The following is a 24,385-nucleotide window of genomic DNA, read 5'->3' on the forward strand; positions in this document are numbered from 1 at the left end:
TACATACATACATACACATTTATATATATATACATACATGTATATACAAACACATGTATGTATATATACCTAAAAATACATACATATGTACATGTATATATAGTATATATTATGTGCCAGGCATTTTCCTAGGTACAAGAAATATAAAGAGAAAAAAAAATGAAAGTAGTCCTTGATCTCAAGGAGCTTGCTTTGGAAGGCAAAGAAATAGACAAATAAAAATAAAATATATGCAAAGTAATTTCAGGGGGAGGAAAATGTTAATGATTCAGATACAGGAAAAGTTTCATTTAAGAAATAGTATATTAGTCAAGCCTTGATTGGAATTAAAAATTCTGATATGAAAAGAGAGATAGTGTAGACATGAAGAACAGTCTATAGAAAGATCCAAAAACTGGAGATGACATGCCAGGAATATCATGTAAATTAATTTGGTTGAAATATAGAATGTCAGAAGAAAGTTACTTAACTCTGGGACTCAGTTTCCTCATTTGTAAAATAGACTAATTCTTGTTCTACCTATGACCTGCAATTATGATGAGAAAAAATACCTTAAAAACTGTAAAACACCATATAAATATAATCAATATAATATTTATATTATTATCCAGGCATTTAAATTTCTAAAATAATTTCAAGACCATATATACTATACAAAACAATGAAATGTAAGTTTGAAAGGAAAATGGTAATGAGTGGAAAAGTATATGTATGTATGTGTATATATATATATATGTATATATATACATATATATATATATACACATAAAATAAGTTTTCATTTGAAGGGGGGAAAGCTCCTTGTTTTATGGACCCAAGTCACAGTCCCCCTAAGAGAGTAGGGGTTGAATAGATAAACCAATATATCTTTTGACAAAGAAACAACCACCAAATTCCAGTGATACATGGGAAAATTCATCTTGGCTGTCCATCAATATGTAAAAAGAGATGAGAGAAGATGACTATTTGGTATAAATGTCAAGATCTTTAGAACTTGATCTACATGATTACATGCAAGATCAAGAAGTTATAAGATTTGTTTAGGGATAATTTGGGGCTCTCTAGAGTTTATCATCTGGGCTGTGTAAATAACTAGACTTTGAAAATGACAATTTCAGAAGGATTATGAAAGTTAAGATTTGTCTACTTTAGGAGGGGTCAACAGAGGAAAGCATTTAGAAAAGAGAGTGACAAAGAGAATTAGCATGGTAATAAAAACAACTAATATAGTAGGTTGTACTATGTGCATTAAATTCTTTTACAATTATTATTTCATTTGGCATGATGAAAAGAGTTCTAAGTTTGATAACATACATGATAACTACAACAAAATAAACAAAAAGAGCAACTACAAGAAAAATCAAAAGTTGTGGAATATTGCAAAATTAAAAAGAACAAGCATGATTCAAAAGAAGAGATATGAAGAGACATTTCCACTGCAATCCTTTGCAGATGTGGAAGGTCAACAAATATTTTACCTTGAGTATATTTTCAACTTTATTTATGTATTGATCAGTTATGCTTATTTTCTTTTCCTTTTTTTTTCCTTTAATAGATGTTACTTGCTTTATGGGATGGTTTCTTAGGAGGAAGAGAAATACTGGAGGAAACTATAATAATGTGAAATAAATAAATCAATGAATGAATGAAGATTTTTTTAGAGTAGATATGACTTGAATTCCAGTGCTACAACTTACTAACCTGTATGAACTCAATTAGTAGTTTATGTCTCTGAATACCCAATTCTTTATGAATAAAATTAGGAAGTCAATCTAGATTAATTTCTCAATCCTCATCCTTTGAACATCCCAGCAGCTGTTAGCCATCCTCTCTTCCTAAATACTTTTCTCTTTGGATTTTTATGACACTATATCTTCTTAGTTCTATTCCTACCTAAATGTCTGCTCCTTCTCCATCTTTTTTCTGGGATCAATATGTTCTTTCCCTTTGTGGGTATATTTCCAAGAGTCTATCCTAAACTTTTCTAATCTCTCTAAATTCTCTCTCCATGATTTTATCAGCTCTTAAAACTTCAATTATTTTGACAAATGACTCCTGGATCTATAAATTCATTCTTAGTCTCTATCTTGAGCAGCAATGTTGCATTATTAATTTCCTATTGTATATCTCAGCATATCCAAAGCATAACATTACCATTCACCCCAAGTCCACCCTTCCTTCTAATTTTCCTATATCTATCAAAAGTACCATCATCTTTTTAGGCACCCAGATTCACAACCTTTGCTCTTTGCCCTTTGCCCATGTGCAATTAGTCACGAAGCCTTGTCAGTTCTGCCTCCATATCTTTTATATCCAACCGCTTCTCTCCTCTAAAATATCCACCCATCTCTTGGACTATGATAACAGTTTCATAACTGGTCTCCCTGTCTTGTCTCTCCCTTCTCCAATACATTCTCTACTTAGTTGCCTAAGTGAAATTATTAAACCACAGATCTTATCATTGGTATCCCCCCCTAATCAAAAAAGTTTCAGGGACTCCCTGTTGCTTCTAGGATGAAATTCAAGCACCTTAGTTTGACATTCAAATCCCTTACAGTCTGGTTTTGGCTTACCTTTCCAGTTTTATTATGTAGAACTTCATTTAGTGAGTTCTATGTTCCCAGTTGGGCCCCTTTATTTTCCTACAAAAATCTATCTCTAATCTTTATACCTTTGTATACACTGTTCCCTCATCCTGATACTCTCCTTCTTATTTCTACCCTCTTGAAATACTTAGCTTCCGCCAACATTCAGTTCAAGTCTTACCTCTTTCACTAAGCCTTTTCTTAATCCTGCCATTTACTAATGACTCTCTTCCCCCAAAGTTATTTTGTATTTATTTGAATTTACCGTACATATGGCTCACCCTTTTCTTTTTTTATTATTTTATTTTTTAATTACAGCTTTTTATATATAAAGCATATGCATGGGTAATTTTTCAACACTGACCCTTGCAAAACCTTTTGTTCTAACTTTTCCCCTCCTTCCCCCCACCCCCTCCTCTAGATGGCAAGTAGTCCAACACATGTTAAATATGTCAAAGTATATGTTAAATATATGTATACATATTTATACAGTTATCTTGTTGCCCAGGAAAGATTGGATTTAGAAAGAAGGTAAAAATAACCTGAGGGAAAAAAATAAAAATGCAAGCAAACAGTAACAGAGTGGAAATGTTATGTTGTGGTCCATACTAATTTCCCAGTGTTCTTTCTCTGGGTGTAGCTGGTTCTGTTCATCACAGATCAATTGGAATTGATTTGGATCCTCTCATTGTTGAAGAGAGCCAAGTCCATCAGAATTGATCATCATGTAGTACTGTTGTTGAAATGTATAATGATCTCCTTACTTAGCCTCAGTTCATGTATGTCTCTCCAAACCTCCCTGTATTCATCCTGCTTATCATTTCTTACAGAACAATAATATTTCATAACATTCATATGCCATAATTTATTCAGCCATTCTCCAATTGATGGGCATCCCTTCAATTTCCAGTTTGTAATCACTACTAAAGGGCTGCCACAAACGTTCTTGCATATAGGGGTCCCTTTCCCTTCTTTAATATCTCTTTGGGATATAAGCCCAGTAGTAACACTGCTGGGTTAAAGGGTATGCACAGTTTGATAACTTTTTGAGCATAATTCCAAACTGCTCTCCAGAATGGTTGGATCTGTTCACAGTTCCATCAACAATGCATCAGTGTCCCAGTTTTCCCACATCCTCTCCAACATTCATCATTATCTTTTCCTGTCATCTTAGCCAATCTGACAAGTGTGTTGTGGTATCTCAGAGTTGTCTTAATTTGAATTTCTCTGATCAACAATGATTTGGAACACCTTTTCATATGACTAGAAATAGTTTCAATTTTTTTATCCGAAAATTGTCTGTTCATATTCTTTGACCATTTATCAATTGGAGAATGGATTGATTTCTTATAAATTAGAGTCAATTCTCTGTATATTTTGCAATGTGGCTCACCCTTTCCCATAGAATATAAGCTCCTTGAAGGAAGAATTAGTTTCACCTTTTTTTTTTTGTTCTGTTTCTCCAGAACCAAGTATCAGGTAAATAGTAAACACTCAGTAAATGCTGCTTGATTAACTGACTCATTGTGATTCAAAGTCTTAAAATCTCTTAAGGGTTGCCTAAACCCAATAAAACTGAACAGGTAGAGGATTAAGGGAACACTTTCCATATTTTCCACCACATGGCAAGAGGCTTTTTTGCAGCTGAGGTAATAGACATAGAAAGGTTAAGTGACTTGCAGAATGTCATATAATAAATTGAAGATAGAACAGGGATTACAATTTGGAGTTTTTCACTCTCAATCCTGTGTCCAGTCCACTCTGGCATATTGCTTTCTTTTCCTCACTGATTCTTCCTGAATAATTGAAGCCCAGGCCTTGTCCATATCAGAGATATTGTTGTTTGATTTTTGTGATCCCAAAGGGACAGCTGCAAACAGCTGATGCCTCTGCCTCTCTTGGAACATAAAATGGGCATTCTTAACTTTCTGCTGGAAAACTCACTAATACTTTCCTGCAAAACTCATCTAGGAGTTCAAAGAAAAGAAAAAAATAAAAATGGTTTGAGTAGAAAATTTTTTTTCAATGCATTGCATCCTAATCAGGAATTATTACATATATATATATGTGTGTGTGTGTGTGTGTGTGTGCATATATTTATATGTATATATACATAAATGCATATATATATATATATATACACACGTTAATTCATTTGTAAATATGGAATAATGGCAACCCCTGAAGAATTTAGATTTCCTGAAAATAGAAATAGTCAAATTTCGTACATATCCTGTGTCAAGGAAACATTTCCTATATATGTTTCTAGGTTATAAAAACAAAAAAGCAGAAAAATCTCAAAGGAAGACAGAACTACAAAAGACAACTTCTTCAAAAGGGATGTAAATTCCCAAGTAGAAATTTAGTCAGTCAACAAATTAAAATAGTGATGTTATTGTAACAGGGACTGTAATTGTTTTCTTTGTGCCTGATGCATTTTCACCTGAGGGAAGAGTAATCATATTAACACAATCCTAGTTATTTAGAATTGGTATATGGTAAGGGGTTGGGGGGAAATAAAGGGGTGTCATTTTTAGAAGTTATTTATATCAGCATTCCTATGTGGAAAAATCAGTATTACTGTCACAATTGACAAATTAAAATAGACTAAGGGATAGAGAGATTAATTGGTTTGCCAAAGAAAACCAGCAGTGGAGTTGATATGTGAATTCCAAATCCACAGGTTCCATCTACTTTTAGCATCCCACCTACTGGTTTCAAACTGATGATTGTTCAAATTTGCATGAATCCATGTGCTACTATCAGATTCAAAAAAGGAGATGGGGGGGGGGGGGTACCATACTGTATTGGTCCCAAAAGGCCAAGTTATCACCATCACCAAGTTAACATTATCACCTAGTGGCAACTTGCCCTAATTACAGAGAAAGAACCACCAGAGTTTAGACTGTGTAAACCCAAACCTATAAAATAATGGCAGATATCTTACCTTATCATACCCATTGGCTACTGCCAACCCAGCTGGTCACATGACCTTTTTTTTTTTGACTTGTTTTCTCCTCTACTAGAACTCTATACAAATCCTGGACTAAACATGAAATTAAATACAGTCCCTGCCAACCAGGCTTTAAAATGTAAATTCCTGGTTCTTTTTAATTAATGAAAAGAGATATTGGGATAGACTAGTGTGAAAGGAAAGGCAAAAGGTATAGAAAATGAATAATTTTAAATTAAATTAAGACTAGAAAGTATCTATAGATCCTTCAGTACAGGGTTTCTTAATGTGGGGTATGTGATCAAATTTTAAGAGGTCTGGAATATTAGGTAGGAAAAAATTACATTTGTATTTCAGTATTAGTGATTTCCTTTGTGATCCATTGTATTTTATTGTATACATTTAAAAACATTATTCTGAGAAGGTGTCCATAGGTTTCAGCCCACAGTCAGAGTTCCATGACACAAAAGTTTAAAAACTCCTGATCTAGTTCAATCTCATTCTAACTTATCCAAGTTCATATATCTAATAAGTGGCAGAGCCTGAATTTTAATCCAGGCAGATCCACTAATGCCAAAACTAGAAGTATTCTTTTGCAGATTCTTTTTCTAAAATCTTTATGGAAAACTTTGGGATTTTTATTGGTATACTTTGCAGAGAATAAAAAATAGAGAACTGATGGTGGGCTTTGCAACTCTTGTTTATATAGAAATTATGTACAAAACATCATTATATCCTCATGACAACCCTAATGAGGTTAATTGTGCGTGTATCACTATTGCCATTTTACGGACAAAGAAATTGAGGCTCAGATAGTTAAGGGAACTTACTCAGAAGTCATTGAGTAGACTTGAGCCTAATCCTTTGACTCTAATGCTATTATTTTTCATGGCACACCACATCACACCATATTGTCTCCCATCTTGTAGATGTTTCTGATCCTAATGTATGCTATGTATAAACTTGAGCCTGAGTCAATTATTTCAAACTAGCCACTGGGGTGCTAGAAATAGAGGAAAAGTAGGAAAACTGGTATTTTGTTTTTGCTCCTCTATTGCTTTTCTCAGTAGCATTAAGGTCTAGATAAATGGACTTGCTATGGTTCCTATGAACTAACATAGAAAGGATACCACACATAAATATTTCTCCCATTACAAAAAGCGCCACATAAACCTATTCAATAATCCTTTAGCGGAATGAGGAGTATTCAGGGCCAAAAATAAGGGAAAGAGAAGAGGAAAGATGGAGTTGATTCCCTGCTCAAAAGCCTGAGCCTGTGCCTAGAAGCCTATATTGGGAAACAAAACAAAGCAATTATTCCCTATTTCTCAGCCATTCTAATCTTTTGGTACCACAATACTTCAAACCCAGATGAGTTCCAGTTCAAGCCCATTGGATTGCAACGAGTTTTTATCTGAATGGCAATTGTAGGATGTTAATAGGCAATCCTCTGAAACAGAGATGGGAAGAGAGAAGCAGACAGGAAAGCTACAATTACCAGCAGGCAAATGAACAATCACCCCTGCCTTTATTTAACCAACAACAGCCTATTTGCTTAAAGATATACATTCATACACATATATGTGTGTATATATACGTATATATGTATACTCTGTATGTATGCATATATGTATATGTATATATATACACATATATGTAAATGTGTAAATGTTTGTGTGTGTGTGTGTGTGTGTGTGTGTGTGTGTGTGTGTGTATGATGTGGGGACACAAAGTGAAAGGAGAGGGAGGAAAGGGAGAAAAGGAGAAATCACTTTATTTCTAATATGATGCAGTAAGATATAAATACAATCAAAAGGGGTTAATCTAATCCTTTTGTGAAGCACTGAGTCAGAGAACAAGACAAAAACAAATCTGTGATCTGGAACTTCCTGAGCACCCACTCAGGGTGGATTAATGAGGAGTACACGGCTGTGAAATTACGTGCCCTCTGAGTCAGGAAAATGGTCCTACTGGTGCATGACCTTGAAATGAGGGGAAGCAAACTTCACCTGATCCACAATTATAAAGACCTAAAAGGGGGGAGGAGGGCATGGGAAAGAGCCTGTAAAAATAATAATATTTTTAAAACCTATCATTCTGAATTGGAAACAAAAATCATCAACAAAATCCTAAACAAACCCAAGGCTGGAAAGAGGAACAAAATGCAGCATAAAATATTCAAAGGGCTTTAAAAGGATGCTGGCATTTGTGTTTCAGTATTATGAGGCAAGCTTGTCCTCTTTATTTACATGAAGTAGGTATTTTGTCGCTGTTGTTATGGACGTAGTGATGTTTGTCTCTGTTCAATTTTCTCTTTGCAATGAAAAATTGTAGTGAGATGATTTCTAGTCTTAGCTGCTTTACATGACAGTATTATCAAGGATTCATCAAGAGGCCATCTGTCGAATTTATGAAAAAAAAATGCAAAAACAAAACAGATGAAAAAGAAAGAGCAAGACAGACTGGTCCAGGGGAAGATAGATGTGGCAGCGTGTGCCTCAGTGTGAAAATTACAACATTTAAATACTGCAGAATAAATTACTGTGCCAAAAAAATTAGTGAAGCTCTCTCCCACTTTAGATCTTACCCTTACCATAAGAACACAATGAAATAAATCACATATCAAACCCCCCTTTCCTCTGGCCATCATTATGTTCTAATGAAAAATTAGGAGTGGGTAGACAGACACATAAGTCTCATGTGGGAGGAAAATGACCCATGGTGGGTTTACTCAGCCTTTGAGCCATCTTAAGCATCCCCAAAATGCATCTTTTAGATCGAAAGAGACAACTAAACCTGTCTCCTACAAACACATACACATAGACACATTCATGTACACCATTTATGAAAAGAACAATAAAATAAATTAGGGATGACTTAAAAGCAAAACAAATCAAAACAAAAAAGTGATGTATTCAAAATGACAAACAAGCCTGACCAATCTCACATCCCAGGCAAAGGAACTCTCAGAAAGTGGGACAGGGAAAAACATGGTGATAAAGATCAATAATTGCAGTTTAAGCTTTTTTGTTTGTTTTTGTTTTTTGATTTTGATTGAAGTGTGGTTCCAGTTTGTAACTCCATTATCTATATTGTCTTCCTGCCCCCACAGGGCATTAGTCCCTGAGACAATGGTAGAGCTATAAATCATTCCCACAGCAGGTTGGAGGGGGCAGCAGAATGACACTGGTCACATACAGAATTAACAGTGAGGAAGTATTGTTTTTTTTTTTACAAAGATTTAGTGAGCTGAAAGAATACCCATCCAATTTTCATTTTGCAGATGAAGAAATTGAAACTTAGAAATACAAAATTACTTCCTTATGGTCTATCAGTCAATCAATAGACAAGTATTTATTAAGTGTTTGCTAAATACCAAGAACTGCGCTAAGTGTTGGAGATAAAAAAATAAACATGATACAGTTCTTGTCTTCAATAAGCTTATATATTATAGGAGGACATAATGGGTACATGTATATAAATATATGATATATAATTATTAATATATTACAACTAATATAACTTTATCATAATTACATATTATGTTATATTTATATACTTATATATTATATAACATGTTACATAGATTGACATAATAATATATATTAATATATATAATAAACAAGTATGTGTAACACATAACATATTCGTGTAAGTATAACACATAATATAATTACATATGTTGTATATTTGTAATATAAGATAGATGGTAATTGTGAGACACCCTAATAGGAAAGAGATAAGGAATAGTTCCATGAAGGCATACAGCTAGTGAGTGGCAGGATGATATCCAAATTCAGATCTTATCATTCCAATTCTAAAGCTCTTTTTAATATATCACACTTAAACATTTTTTGCAAAAACAATGTGTAATTACTTAATACTGGGACTGACTTTTAAATATTCAAATATTTTAACATTTCAACATAAACTTTTGTACATCCAAATGAATGCTCTCCCCATCAAATTCAACATTTTCCTCTTATACACTGTATACATATTCCAATAATGCTTTGCTCAAAAATTATTTGAGTATCTTTTTGGAATCGCCTTCAAATTCTCTAGTTTTGTTCATTGGGAGAAAGATTCCCTTTTTCTTCATTTATATATAGAGGTTGTCTCTCTTTTTTCTTTCCTCCTCACATTTGAGAAAGTGGAGGAAATGAAGTATGCTAACCCCCAGGATAATGTCTGATAATGGATAGTCTTGACATCTAGAAGATATTGAAGAAAAGAGAAAAGAAGGGAAAGCTAGTAGAGAAGAGAAGGGTTCTTGAGGATTTTGTTTTTATCTCCCATGAGGAATATGCCACAGGAAGATGATCCTTGTCTTGGTTTCATTTATGAAATAAGTCTCATTTACTCATTTCGTAAACTGTTGGACTGGAGAGTCACACTATGGATGATCCACCTATCTCTATATTCTTTACGATTAGAGAACCCCAAGAAGATGACCAGGATAAGAAAAGATTTAGAGATCAGTCAAAGGAACTGAGGATGTTTAGGGAAAGAAAGCTTAGATTATCACAATCAATGATTGGAGGTTGGAGAGACTGAATCTAATACCACCCTATCTTTTATTTGAAACAGACAGAGAACAAAGAGGCAAGACAAAACTGAGGAGGGGACTTTTGCTAGAGTATCCCTCATATTAGGGATGTGTGGCTCTAGAAATTTACATGCATTTTTTCAGATTAAAGTTTGCTCTTAAGGGATTCTGTTGTGTTTTTCTCTTTTTCTTAAAAACTTTCTTCTGTAATGATAGAGATAGTTAGATAGCTCAATAAATAGACTTTTGAACCAAAAGTCAGGAAATCCTAAGTCAAAGCCAATCTCAAACACTTTACCAGCTGTATAACCAGCTGTTTAACTTCTGTTTGCCTCAGTTTCCTTAAATGTAAAATATGAATAATAATAGCCCCTATGTCCCTAGAATAAATATTTGTAAATTTGTAAAGCACTTAAAAATAGATGCTTTAAAAATGTTTTTTCTATGTATTTGTAAATAAGGAGTTGGACAAAGAGAAACCTTTTACAAAATATACATTTTCTCAGATTTGTTGGAAATGAATTTCAGTCAAAAGGGTGAAAAAAAATCAACTAAAATGTACTCAGCCCTTTTTCATAATAAGACATGTCTGGCACAAAAGTTTCATACAGAAAAGGAAGCTAGGGCCCCAAAAAAGTATATGCTTTTATACTTTATACACCTGTGTTCATATGACCTATAAGTATCAGGGGCTGGATTTGAACCCAGATTTCTCCTGATTCCAACTCCAATACTTTTTATCATTATACAGTGTTGCTACCAAAAAAAAAAGACATCAGATAGATACAAGATAAATATCATATAGAATACACATAGAAATACCATAGAGAATTGGAGCATTGACAACAAATTCGACAGACAGTTTTCTAAGAAAGAAACAAACAAACAAGTAAAGAATAAAGTGAGGTTAGCAAAATTTCTAGTGTGTGAGTTTTTGTACAACCCTGCCCATGACAAGTATTTCTTCTTCATAACAATAATACTAGAAGCTGTTCTTAATGGTCTTCTGTCTGTTCCAACTTCAAAAAAGTCAACACTAGCCTGTAGGGGAATCAATATCAATCTTCTACCTTCGGTTGTCAGATCTTTATGAAGGTCATTTCTTATTTTCTAGTATTAATTCAGCAGCAGTCATTTATTAATTCTTAATATTTTTTCATTTTCAACCATGCTTTCCTTTCTGTTTCATTCAACTGGTCTGGTTCATTGTGTACCTTGAATTGTCCTTAAAGTGCTTGATTTCCCCACAATAATGCCATTAAAATATCTCTAACAGTCATTGAAATGTGTTCTGTTAGAACTACAATATTTGGACATTTCTTTAGAGAAATAACCATTCTTTAAAGTCATTCAATAAAAGACATAACAAAAGAGAGCGATAACATGTGTGTATGGCAAAAACCCAATAATTTACTGACAAAGAACTAAAGATGAAAAAACCACCTCATTCTAGTGTTATCTAGTCAAGATCAGATGTTCTGAGTCAGCCAAGTAGGAGAAATAAATAAAAGTGCAATCACAAAATGAACTCATGCCAAAATTATTATTTGTCCCAAATAATTCAAGCACCATTGTATAATTGGATTCAAAATGCCAACTTTACAAGTTCAACATGGAAGAGGTATTGCTGCACAATTCATCTGAAAAATATCAGGAATGTGGAAAGGAATCTTATTGTAATAGAACTACAAGGTATAATACTATAATAAAGCAAAACTACATCTAATGATAGATTACATTACAGATTTTCTTCTATCTTCAAGTATATGATGAAATTGTTTTAAAGGAGTCATAGTCTCTGACTAAAGAATAGGATAGTCTCATTTTACTCTAATTGGTCATACCATTCACAAGTCATTGTGTTCAGTTCTTGGTCTTACAATTTAAGTAGGATATTGATAAACTACAGAGCTCCCAGAAAAAGGGTGATTAGAGTAATAAAGGGCTTAGAGTCAGTTCACATTAGGATTTATCGAAAGAGATTTTGCTGTTCAGTCATATATGACCCCAGTTGGGGTTTTCTTGACTGGAATGTTTTGGCATTTTCTACTCCAGCGTATTTCACAAATGAGAAACTGAGACAAACAGGGTTGAGTGATTTGTCCAGAATGACACAGCTAGTGAGTATTTGAGACCAAATTGGAGCTCAGGTCTTTCTGACTCCAAGACTGGCACTATATCCATTGTGCCACATAAAGATGGGGATGGTTAGTTTATGGAAGAAAAATTTAGAAAGGAACTTATACTTCTTTTCAATTTTATGAAAGACTATAACATGAAAGGTAAGTTAAATTTTTCTTATTGACCCTGGGGAGCAGAGAGGATGAAGATGTAAAGAAGCAGATTTGTGTCTGATGTAAGGAGAACTTGCTTAGCAATTAGAGCTGTCCAAAAATGAAATGGATTAACTATCTAGAAAAGCAGTGTGTTCTTTGTTAGATGGTCACTTGTCAGTGTGATGCAGATTCAAGTTCAACTGAGTAGCCTCTGAGATCCTTTTAAACTCTAAAACTTTAGGATTTGGTCTAGAATCACTAGGACTTGATTTCCATTCTGGAAAAGTCTGAAATGCTTCAGATGAAATTTTGAAAGCATATGATGTTACTATTTTAACTGTCTCATTCTAAATAGTTTTCCATGCTATTTTGTCATACTAATGCAATGCAAGAACTCCTAACATAATACAAATACTTAAATGCATTGAAGATTTTCCTAAAGAATTGTATATTGAATTTTGTTGTTCATAAACTGGACTTCAGTTTAAAGATCATTTGGTCCTGAGGTTCTTATAGGGGAGGGGAGAGTGTAGAGGTAGGTATGAAAGAGAGGGGGAAAGAAAGAGAGAGAGGAGAGAAAAATGGATGTTTTTGGCAGCCTGGTGAATTTTAGAGGATATTTTCTCAGAATGATATTTGTAAATGCATAAATAAGATAAACAGGTCACAAAAGAAACCAAATTATATTTAAATGCAATTATTAAAATATTTGAAAAACAAATTAACCCTAGGTTAAGATATCTTGTTGTAGTCTAACCTCATTTTACCTCTAAGGAATTAGGAATTAGTAAGCAGCATAATTTGGGAAATAAAAGACTTTCTGTATTTTAATAAAATGGCATTATAGACTCACTTATAAACACATTAGTGTTGCTGCCATATTCTTCCTACAAGTCATTTCACTAGGTATTTTACCTCCTTCTACTGTCAATATGAAATATGAAAAAAGCTGATCACCTGCAATACTTTCTTTCTAGTTCATTTTCAAGTCTCTGGACATCATAATTAACCCTAAGTAAATAGCAGAGTACATAAATTCAAGTGAGTTGAAGCTTGATGGTCTCAGCTCACCCGGAACCAATGGCAGTGAGATTAACCACTCCTCTTTCTAAAACCTACCAATCAAATGATAATGGGACTTGGTGTAGAAACATCTCAACCATAGCATGTATGTTGTCCAACTAGTCAATTATAGCTTCTTCTTTTCTCACAGCTTATCTTACATACACACATACATGTATATACAAATGCACACCTATGTGCACAAACATACATATACATACACACATTCAATACTATTTATATTTGTAGAAGACACCAAAACAAAGTCTTGAGGATTTCATTTTGCATATTTTTTTCATTTTGGAGGGCATATTTAAATTCAGCACCAGAGAGAACCACAGAATTTATCATTAGTCTTTAGAATACTGTTCTGGCTCCAACCTTCATTAAAGACAAAGAAGCTGGCTTTCCCTTTTTCCAAACTATAAATCCTTTTTCCTAAGGTGGGAGCAAACATGAGAATCAAGTTCAAGATCAGCTGTATTCTAGATGGTTTTAAGCCTCCAGTTGCTTAAGAAATGCTAAAAATAAATGCAAATATATAGTTCCACTTGTCTAGTCTTAACTTTATTCCATGTCTTTTGGTGGCACTTTAAAGGGGGTTACATTAATATATTTCCACTGATACTTCAGATGAGTCTATATCCTTATAGCAAGATGTTAGAAGAAATAGAGCCCAAATCTCTTGTCTTACCAATGAAAATAGTAAATTATTACATAATTTTCAAAGTTTCAAAGATTCAAAAAAATCTATTGACCCACAAAATATTTTATTCACCAATATAATTTTTATCAGGCCATCTCATTCTTATCAATTGTTCCTCCAAACCATATTTGTGTCAACAGGATTATATAATTATACTGTGGAAATTACTAGATAAACCAAAATTTGTAATTGTTGGACTCTTGGTTGTGCAAAGTTCTAAGTATGTGAAAATTATCCTCAGGATAGAATTGTTGAGTAACTATGATTACTTTGCATTTCATTGAGGATGAATTACTTTAAGGGAACTTGAACTCTATATCATATAAACATTTGACTCAAACTATCCTAGCAAATAACCTCAAAACATTAACTGTGTGGAATCTTCTTTAACCTCCTATCAAGTGCCTCCAGCCCACCCCTTCTCCTCAATTTAATTGTACTATAATAATAAATAATATTTTCCTTTGGAAAGATTTTCATGCAAATTTGTGTTTATGGGTTAACCATAAGCATATTTGACTCAAAATGTTTTCCCATAGAATTTCTTGCTCTTAGTTCCTTTCTACCCCCATATATATCTGTGTATGTATATGTGTGTGTATGACATATGTATATATGTTTTTCAAGAAGCATTTTCTAATTAACCCCATTCTCAAACGAATTATTCTTTCTTCTGTGTTCCCTCAACACTTAGATTTCCAATTTGTACTCCTCTATATCATGAAGCTTAGAAATGAAAGTGATTTTAGAGACAACCTAATAGCAAAGACTTTAAATCTAGAGTTGTAAAGACTTCATCCAACTCCCACATATTGCAAATGAGTAAACTGAGGCCCAGAAAAATTAAAACACTGCCTTAAAGTCACCTGGACAGTAAGTAGCAGAGCCAGAATTAGAATTCAGGTCTTGTGACTCCAAGTTTAACATTTTTCCATTGTATGATACTGTCTCCATAGCATTCTCCATGTTTACCCTTTGTCTCTCCAAGATAGGGTAATGTCTACAGAATTATGTAGGCCACTAGAGAAGAGAAAGGCCCACTAGGAAGGGAAAGGAAAGTTTCTTAATTGTTATGGGTTCAGTTTAAGCCTTTTGTGTTTCTTGTCAAATTAAATAAAGTCTCTCCTACATTTGATATCTTATTAACATGAATGCTTGGATGGAAGCTGAAGATCCTAGACACAAAATATAAACAATAATATAATAGTTAATATTTATAACCCTGAGCTAAACAATATCCTTTTACCTAGGTTTGAGGGAACAAATGAATAAAGTATATGACTATATGCCAGGCACCGAGCCAAATGTTATACAAGTATCAGTACATTTGATCCTCATAACAATCTTGAGAAGTAGGTGCCATTATTATCTATTTTCTAGATGAGGAATCAGAGATTGCTCATACAACTAAAGTGTTTGAGACCTTATTTGAACCCTGATAGAAAGATACTAGATTTATAGTCAGGGCACCTGCATTCAAATCCTGACTTTGTCAATTATAATCTGTGCTACCTTCATTTCTTCAACATCTCTAGATCAAAATTTTCTCATCTTTAAAGTAAGGGAATTGATCTAGATAACATGCAATATTCCTGCCAGCTTATAGTTTATGATCCTATGTTCTTATGACATTCACAGAGCAAAATTAGTTAAGGAGATTTTCCAAAAAAGCCTCCAAGATTGAATTTAGCCTTACCAGAATCTCTAGACTTGAGTTATACAATTTGTAACTGAAGACTCAAGTTGGAATAACTCTCTGTCTTTTCCTACTTTCATCTTCAATTCATTTTAAATAATCTTCATGCTTTCTATTTTGGCTTCACTAGTTATAAAATGTAGCAAGCAATAACACAGAAAAGTGTTAGTAAATTTCTGTTTGTACAGTTTGATTTAGGAATTAAGATAAAAAAATGAAATGAAAGAAAAATTCTAATGATTCAACTAAATAGAAATTTTAAGTGATTTTTCTAGGTATAGCTTAACTTCCCAGAACTACCACATTTCACTCTATATATTCTTTGCAAAAGAAATGATTCAAAGGAAGTAAATTGATTAAAATAAACTTTGAGAAGCATTTTAGAAGATAAAAATAATTTCTTGTATTGTGATTAATACTTTTTAGTCAGTGATCCCTTTCATGTTATTTCACTTGATTCTCTCAACAACTCTTTGAGGTACAGTTAGCTAGTCTTGTCCTTATTTGAAAGCTAGATTACTGGACAGTCAGGAAGACCATCTGTGTGACCCTAGGCAAATCACTTATCATCTTGTGATTCTGTCTCCTCATGTGTTAAATTAGGGGGCTTCCATGGCTTCCCAAGTTACTTGCAATTCTAAATCTACAAATCTTTGATTAGTGATTCCACAATAACTTAATAATAGAAAAAGGCTAGAATCCAAGGCCATTGACTTTAAAGTTCTTTTCTTCCAACAGATTTTACTTTTCTAAACACCTGATAATTTGTCCCCCAGGCTGAATCACTTACAAAAGCTATGGATCCTCTACAAAGGAACATATACTGAATTTCTTCAGAGAAACCAGAAAATGGAAACTCCTTTATATATTTTAGTGGGGGGAAGAGAAAATATATTAGTCTTAAGAATGAATTCAAATTTCTAGTGCTCTTTGCCCTACTTCCCTCACCCTGCCATGCTCCCACAGACTAGCTTATAATTTAAAAAAGACCTTGAAGACCCATTAGTTAGTCCTGAAGGTATATGATACTGGTCCACAATGAAGTTCATGACTTCAATTATAGAGGGCTCCCCCATCACCATCCTCCTCCACTAGGCACAGGTGACTATCTATCATGGAAAAGAGTAGGATGGGAACCCAACACTACCAGTCATAGAACTGGCCTTGGACTGGTCTGCTGATCTATTTTATTAGCAATGTTGTTGTTATATTTTTAAGCTCCTTTATTTAGAACCATGGATTCCCTTTATGGGACAAATCTCTTTTGATCTGTGCATGCTCAGCATGTGGAGAGAAGGCTGAGGGAAGGCTTTGTTATCTCAGCTAAATAACTGTTATCCCAAATAAACACCATGCACACTGTTCAGCCTTTTAGAAATGGAAAATAAATCATCACCGAAAAGCTTATTTTATGAACACACAAATCGCCTGGGGCGGGGGGGGAACCGGTCCTTTTTTCTTCCCCAGGTTTTAATAAAGAATCTCCATGTCCCCTCCTCTGCCTTTTTTTTTTAAAACTCACTCAATTACAATATCACTATCAGTTCAAATTACAGGTCAGAGATATGGTGCTTAATGTATGTGCAGCCAGTTCTCTTCTCCTAATAACCTGTCATTCCCAGGATTTGAATGTCAGAATACAGCCTGCTGTGGTAATGCTAGGAGGCAGCACAGTGATGAAAACTTTGGACAAATCATGAAGAACATTCCCCATCCTCACCATCAGAAGGTTACCGGGGAGAGACTTTCATTCTGCTCTGACCCCTTGATCTGACAAGTGACACCTACAAAATGAACAGCTCTCCAACTTAAATTGTTTAACTGTAGCCTGATCAGTTTTATTATCTTGCTAATCCGGATATCAGCCGTTTCATCAGAATGGAAGATATGCATATCATGAATTATTTTGACACTGGGACCTTTTAATTTTTGCCAGCAATATTTCACTGCACCAATCAGGGCCTGCAGTCAGTGATGCTGCTCGCCTCTTGGGATGTCAGAGGACAGTGCTCTCCTGACAGCACCAAATCATCTGGGAGCTGTAACGAGCTATTGCTGCAATTATTATTATCTCCTGTAGTCATGCATTTCATTACAGCACAGGCAGCCAGAGGTTTCCGTTTCAGGCCAGTCTTCTTTAGGAAACTCTGCCATTTTATGGGCTCACAGCAGGGCTCTGTAGTGTAATTTCTTTTTTTTTTCCTCCTCAGTAGACAAGGATAGGTGAATTTCTAATAAAAACAAAACACTAGCTAGGTATTGTAGAAAGAGTGAGCACAATTCAGGACATTAACCAGCGGTAAAGCTGTTTAAATGGCCCACTTGAAGTTTATGAAAGCTCTGGTTAAGCAGCAATATGCTTTGCTACAGAGAGAAATAAAGAACAGTTTTTTTCTGGGGGGGAAAATGGTCCTTTTCTAAATTTTAAAGTGCACAGGATGTTTTCTTCAAGAAAAATATTCTCTCTTTGGCTCTTTTCTTACCCTCTTTGGCTTTTTTTCCCCCCACTGTGTAGCTATAGACTAGTTTTCATTGCCAGACTGTTTAAAGATATTGCCAATAGGAAGAACAAAAGGTCCTGCATCCTATCTCCAGCACTTCAAGGAGAAGTATAGAGACAGAGAAGCACTGGAAAATTTATATGAATTGAGGGAAGATGAAATAAGCAGGACAAAGAGAATAACACACATAATGACTGCAACATAATGAGTGAAAAAAGCAGTAATGAAACCTGGATATTACAAAATTAAATTGACCAAATTCCGTCCCAAAGAAGGGGGATAGGGGAAAGAAATACGGATAAGTATTTAAGTGCCTCTTGGGGGCCAGACATTGTACTAAGCCTTTTACAATTATGAGAATGCATTTATGTCATCCTCTTTGCAAAGCTTAAGGACTTTAAGCATGCAATTCCATATATGATGTCTGATCTTTCCAATATGTTGGTTTTATCGAATTGTTTTCCTCCATTTTTATAATATTCTTATAATGTAAAGATAGGTCATTGAGCTGGTGTGGTGGATAGATTATCAGGCCAGGAGAGAGGAAGATTCATCTTTAAGTTCAAATTTGGTTTTAGACACAAGCAATGTGAACCTAGGCAAATCAATTAATACTGTTTGTCTCCACTTTTTTAAATGAGCTGAAGAAGGAAATGACAAACCACTCCAGTAATCTCTGCCAGGAAAAACTCAAATGATGTCAATGAAGAGTGGAAAATGACTAAACAACAATATAAGAATGGTTCTCTGGGAGTTGGATATATTGAGAAATGAAGATGATGCAAAAATAAAAGATAGCAATAAAATGGTTAAATATTTTCAGCAGATGCAAATCACCTTTACCATTTTGTCTACTTGTTTTTAAGGAGAAGTGCAAAGAAGATTCTTTTAATGTCCTCTTGTGAATTAAAAAAGTACATTATTGAATAGTGACAATAGTTTGAAATATAAAGGCTGAGTTGAGAAAAGTTTGTAGTGACTTGCCCTGAATGTGCAATATTTGTTTTGGCAAACAAGTATCTGTTAGCTATGTTCAAAGAGATTCATATGGGTACAAATAATACTCTTGAAAGGAATGTAGAGCAGTAGAAGTTTACAAAACTTGGGCAATAAACTGAAGAACCAAGTTAATAAACTTGATAAATTATTGATTGGCATCTATTAGCTGCCAGATACTGTGCTAAATGCTGGGAATTCAAAGAAAAGAAAACAGTCACTGTTCTCAAGAAGCTCACAGTCCAATGGAGAAGAAAATGTGTAAACAACTAAGTACAAACAAGATAAATAAAGAATGAACTGAAAAGAATCTCTGAAAGAAGGCATAGGAAAGAAGGACTGGGACTTTACCTGAGACTTGAAACAAATTATGGGAGCTGGTTGGCAGAGATGAAGAGGGCAAGAATTATAGGCATGGAGGACAATCAGATCATTGGGGTATAGGAGGTTTTTTCTATCACTGCTGCCTACCAGAGACAAGGGACACAAAAGAGAGAAACTGATTTAGGAAGAAAACAGTTAACTAAAATATTATCCAGGAATAAGATTTGGATTTCTGGACCCCAGTTTAAAATATAATATGACAGGCTCCTAGCCAAAGATAGAGTAAATCTAACAAAAGTATTCATCTAGTGCCTTGTAAAGCAAAGTAAAAGAGTTTTAAATTAAAAATGGATTGAAGAAGAAGAAAACTGCCTATGTATACCCTATAAAGCTAGATATACCATGGAGAAAGAAGACACTCAGAAGTTTCTAAGAGACAGTATCTAAGAAAAAGAGCCTCAGTACTAACACCCAAATGCCCAGAATTTAGGCAAAAGGCAATTAAAGTCATAATACAAGGAAGAAAATTTTATTCCAAATATATTAAAGTGATTTTATAGGAATCTTTTCCCTATTTCTTCTTTTTTTTAAATCACAGGTGACTTGTACTTGCTGAGAACATTTTAACATTTTGCTGATAAATTTTGTTTTTGCATCACTTTCATTTCCCAGTGTATCTTTCAGCCCTCCCAGATAGACATCCTTATAATAAAGAATAAAAATAGAAAACATCTTTATTAAAATATGACAGGATGAACATACCCTTATCAAGAAATAGGATAAGTAAAAATTGGAGTAGGATTGGTGATACCGTATATTAAGAAGATATATTCACTTAAGGAAAATGGGTTAAGGTCAATGGAGGGAGAAACAATTTTTTCATCAAAATATTCTATAGATAATACAGACAAAAAGAGAAACTAGGTAAGGAACAAACTGCATTGTGGAATGAAAAAAGAAAAAGCAACAGAATATAGTTTTTAAAAATACTAGGTTTTGAGTCAAAGAACCTGGATTCAGAATACTACTTACTATTTGTGTGACTAAGTCACTTAATCACTCCAGGCCTCAGTTTTCTCAATTAAATGAGAGGACAGAATGAGAGGATCCAAAACTTCTCTTCCTGCCTTAAATGCATAAACTGGGAGGGGGGATGAAAAATTTGGACAAAAACCTAATATATTAATCTTTGGGGTTTCAGTTTCCCAGACATCTTTCTGCTTGACCTTTCTCTGCCAAAAGCAGAATAGTTAATCATTTCTTGACTTGACTTAATGCCATTCTTCATAATGCCCAGTAAACAACAAGGGAAAATTCTATATTCAATTTGGTTACTGGCATTAGAGTTGGAATGATGGGGACCTTGTGGGAAGATAAACACTTTTCCAAAAGGAATGGAAAGTGAGACCCTGTCTGACATGCACCCTAGATTGACTCATAAGTATATGTAAGATAGAAAAGTCTAAAATTCGACAAGAGAAGTTAACCCAAGTGGAATGGGAAACTCTCAAGAACAAAGGGTCTGAAGACACAAAAGAATACAATTCCAGTGGGACATGGGATGGGATGGGAGTTGTATGAAAAGACTAAATAAATGCACAAATTCTCCTACCAATTTAGATTCTATTTATTAAGATGGAGGAAGAATAGATAACCAAGGATGAATACAAAGATATAGTGTAGCTCTTTATGAATAATATCAGGAGTACTGAAGTTCAGAAGGATCTGAGGCAGTAAGTTGTAGTAGGGCTCCTGATGCTCAGAGTGCATAGGATGGGTGATCACAACTTACTACAGAAAAAAGGCAGAGTTACTCAATTTTCATTTTATTTCTATTTGTTATGCAACAGAAGATGGCCTATGGACAGGAAAGCAGAGAACAAAGTTAATAGGAAGTTGATAAACAAGATAAGGTGAGAATAAGAACATCTAGCCATGATGAAGTCAGATTATCCACATTGTTCTGTCCCAACAGATGTGATGACTGAGCTACTGTCAACATTTGAAAAATCATGGAAAACAGAAGGGGCATCACAAAGCTGGATTAGGGCTTCAAATGTATTCCAAATGTAGTGTTAAAGAGACAATTAAGCATACCTGTAATTCCAACTATTGGAGAAGCTATAGATGAAAGACTCGAGTCAGGGAATTCTGAATGAAAGGAACAAAAGCTAACTGGGTATCCACACTGAGTTCAGCATTACTAAGGTGAGCCCTTGGTAGTGAGGGCCACAAAGAAAAAGAAATCTAACATACATCAGAAATGGAACTGGTCAAGGCCAATTAATCATTAGATCAGGCTGTTGGGAAGCCTTTGCCAAGAAAACCCTAAATGGAGTCACAAAGAGTTGGACATAATTAAACAACACCAACAATGCATGCATGCACACACACGTTTTATGTGTGTGTGTGTGTACTGTACATATGTGTGTATGAATATATTAAAAATATATTGTGTATATAAGTGTACATATATAAATACATATTTGCATATCTAGTATTGATCTCAAAAAAAAGCAGAACAGAGTCCACAAGAAGAGATCATGACAGAGTAATTTTGTTTTTCCTTTTTCACAGTGTTATCAAACTACTAGATCAGGAGAATGCTATGGATATATTTCACCCGATATTAGTAAAGTGTTTGATAAAGAATCCCATTGTATTCCTGTAAAAAGCTAGAGAAATATTCATTAACCAGTGCTTTCCAAAGTGGGAACCAAGCAGAGAAATAACCCTTAAATGTGGCTTAACACCAAGAAGTGTGTGATCAACCAACCAATGGGAAGCCGAGAAGATGGATCATATTCATCCCATAGTCAATCACAAGATAGTCTCTAACATAATTACATACCCTGATTCCTTAAGCAGTTTTTCACTCTGTCCCCTCCCACCTTTCCTTTCAAATGTTCTGGAAGAGTTGGGATTCTCAGGGAAGTTATAATCTATTCTAGTTCACAAACCAAAAATTGCCATAGTAGAAAAAATTCCCTGTAATTCTCTAAGCCCCAGTACCTTGCCCACCCATTACCTCAGGACTACTAAAGTAGGTACTCTTTAGTGGCTATTTCTTCACTCTGGAGCATTGATTAGTGAGTAAACCTCAGACACATGCAAAACTATGTGTAATAGCTAACATTTACATCACTATGTGCCAGTCATTATGTTTTACCATTATTATGCCATTTGATCCTCATAGTTAACCTGGGGGGTAGGTGATATTATTATTCCATTTTCACACTTGAGGCAAATCATGATTTGTCTATAGTCTCACAATTAGAAAGTTGTCTGAGGCTAAATTTGAACTCAAATCTTCCTGACTCCAGACTCAACTCTCTATTCACTACACCACATAGTTGTTCTACTTTGGGGTTTTCTAGTTTGGTTTTAGTTTGGATTGGGGAGGAGGAGAAGTTGTAAGAAAGAATAACACAGAATGAACTAACATGGATGGGTTGTGATTATGTTATTCATCTCTCCCCCTCCCCAATATTCTCCTCTTTTAAATTTTTCTGCTTAGGTTGAGTCACAGAAGATGATAACCATGGATTTGTTATACTCTAATTCCTTTCTTTTCTTCTCCACCCTGACACCCATCCATATCCAATAAAATCCAAATTTTTTTTTTCATCATCCATCCCCTTCTCCCCACTCTCACAGTCACCAATTCATTTCAATTCCTAATTACCTTTCACCTGAACTGTTGCAAGAGTCTCCTAATTGGATTCTCTGCCTCAAGTCTTTGCTCACTTCATCCTATCTATCCCCACAGACCTGCCAAAGTGATTTTCCTAAAGGTCAAGTCTGTTCATGACTTTCCTACCAATAACTGCAATGATCCCCTATTGGCTAATTAAATATCATTTCATCTTTATCTCCTCTTCTTTATTTTTTATATTTGTATAAATGTTACATATGATTATTAGTCTAGTAGTACATGTTCCAGAATTTATAAATAAAACATATACATAACAGGGGATTTTTTTTTAATTTTACTGACCAAAAAATACTGGGAACACTTGTCTAGATGATAGTACAATTGAATAAATGTGGAATTGATTTTCTGACTATCTCTACTCCTCTGGAAATCTGGACTCCATTCCTGAGTCTACTGTTTCTGACAGATGAGTTTTTATCTTATCTTGGCAGATCACAGACCTCCCAGATGCTTCCTGGATATATAATCCCCAGGACCCTATTCTCTGGCCATATCCATCCCATCAGAAACTTGGATTCCACCTCTAGATCCCTGGTCTCAAAAAGGCAAGCTTTCACCTTATCATAAGTGGAATAAGGGTCTCCAAATTACTTACTTAATTCTGCTCCCAAGTGAGTACCCTGGACTTATAGGAAGCAAAATATCTGTTTTTAAGTATTTGAAAGTCTCCCATTTTGAAGAGGGATTAAATTACTTTTGACCACAAAATGCAAAACTAGGAATAATGGGCAAAAAAAAACAATGTAATAAATAAATAAATAATGAAGTAATCTTAGTTGATATCAAGAAAAGCTTCCTAACAATGAACTATTCAAAAGTGAAATGTGTTGCCTTGGAAATTAGTGAGTTTCCTTTCAATAGTGATCTTCAAGCAGAGTCTACATAATGACTTTAACATTATAGCACATTATATATAGTTATATTTATTTTATATATACATATACATGTGTACAAGCATAGTATGTTATAATAAGAATTACTTAGACATAGGTAGAAAAGAACTTAATGGCTACCAAGTCACT

At 34.4% G+C, this 24,385-nt stretch overlaps 1 long non-coding RNA gene across 1 annotated transcript in view; it reads right to left on the minus strand.

The window, feature by feature from the left end:
- The window catches only part of LOC141553952 (uncharacterized), a 37,657-nt gene extending 14,910 nt beyond the window's left edge, over nt 1-22,747 (minus strand). The window contains exon 1 of the long non-coding RNA XR_012485738.1: nt 22,677-22,747. This is a non-coding gene — a long non-coding RNA (uncharacterized LOC141553952). The remainder of the gene's footprint in view (nt 1-22,676) is intronic.
- Nucleotides 22,748-24,385: the final 1,638 nt, after the last annotated feature.

Source organism: Sminthopsis crassicaudata, chromosome 1 (genome assembly GCF_048593235.1).
Source record: "Sminthopsis crassicaudata isolate SCR6 chromosome 1, ASM4859323v1, whole genome shotgun sequence".
Taxonomy (NCBI): domain Eukaryota; kingdom Metazoa; phylum Chordata; class Mammalia; order Dasyuromorphia; family Dasyuridae; genus Sminthopsis; species Sminthopsis crassicaudata.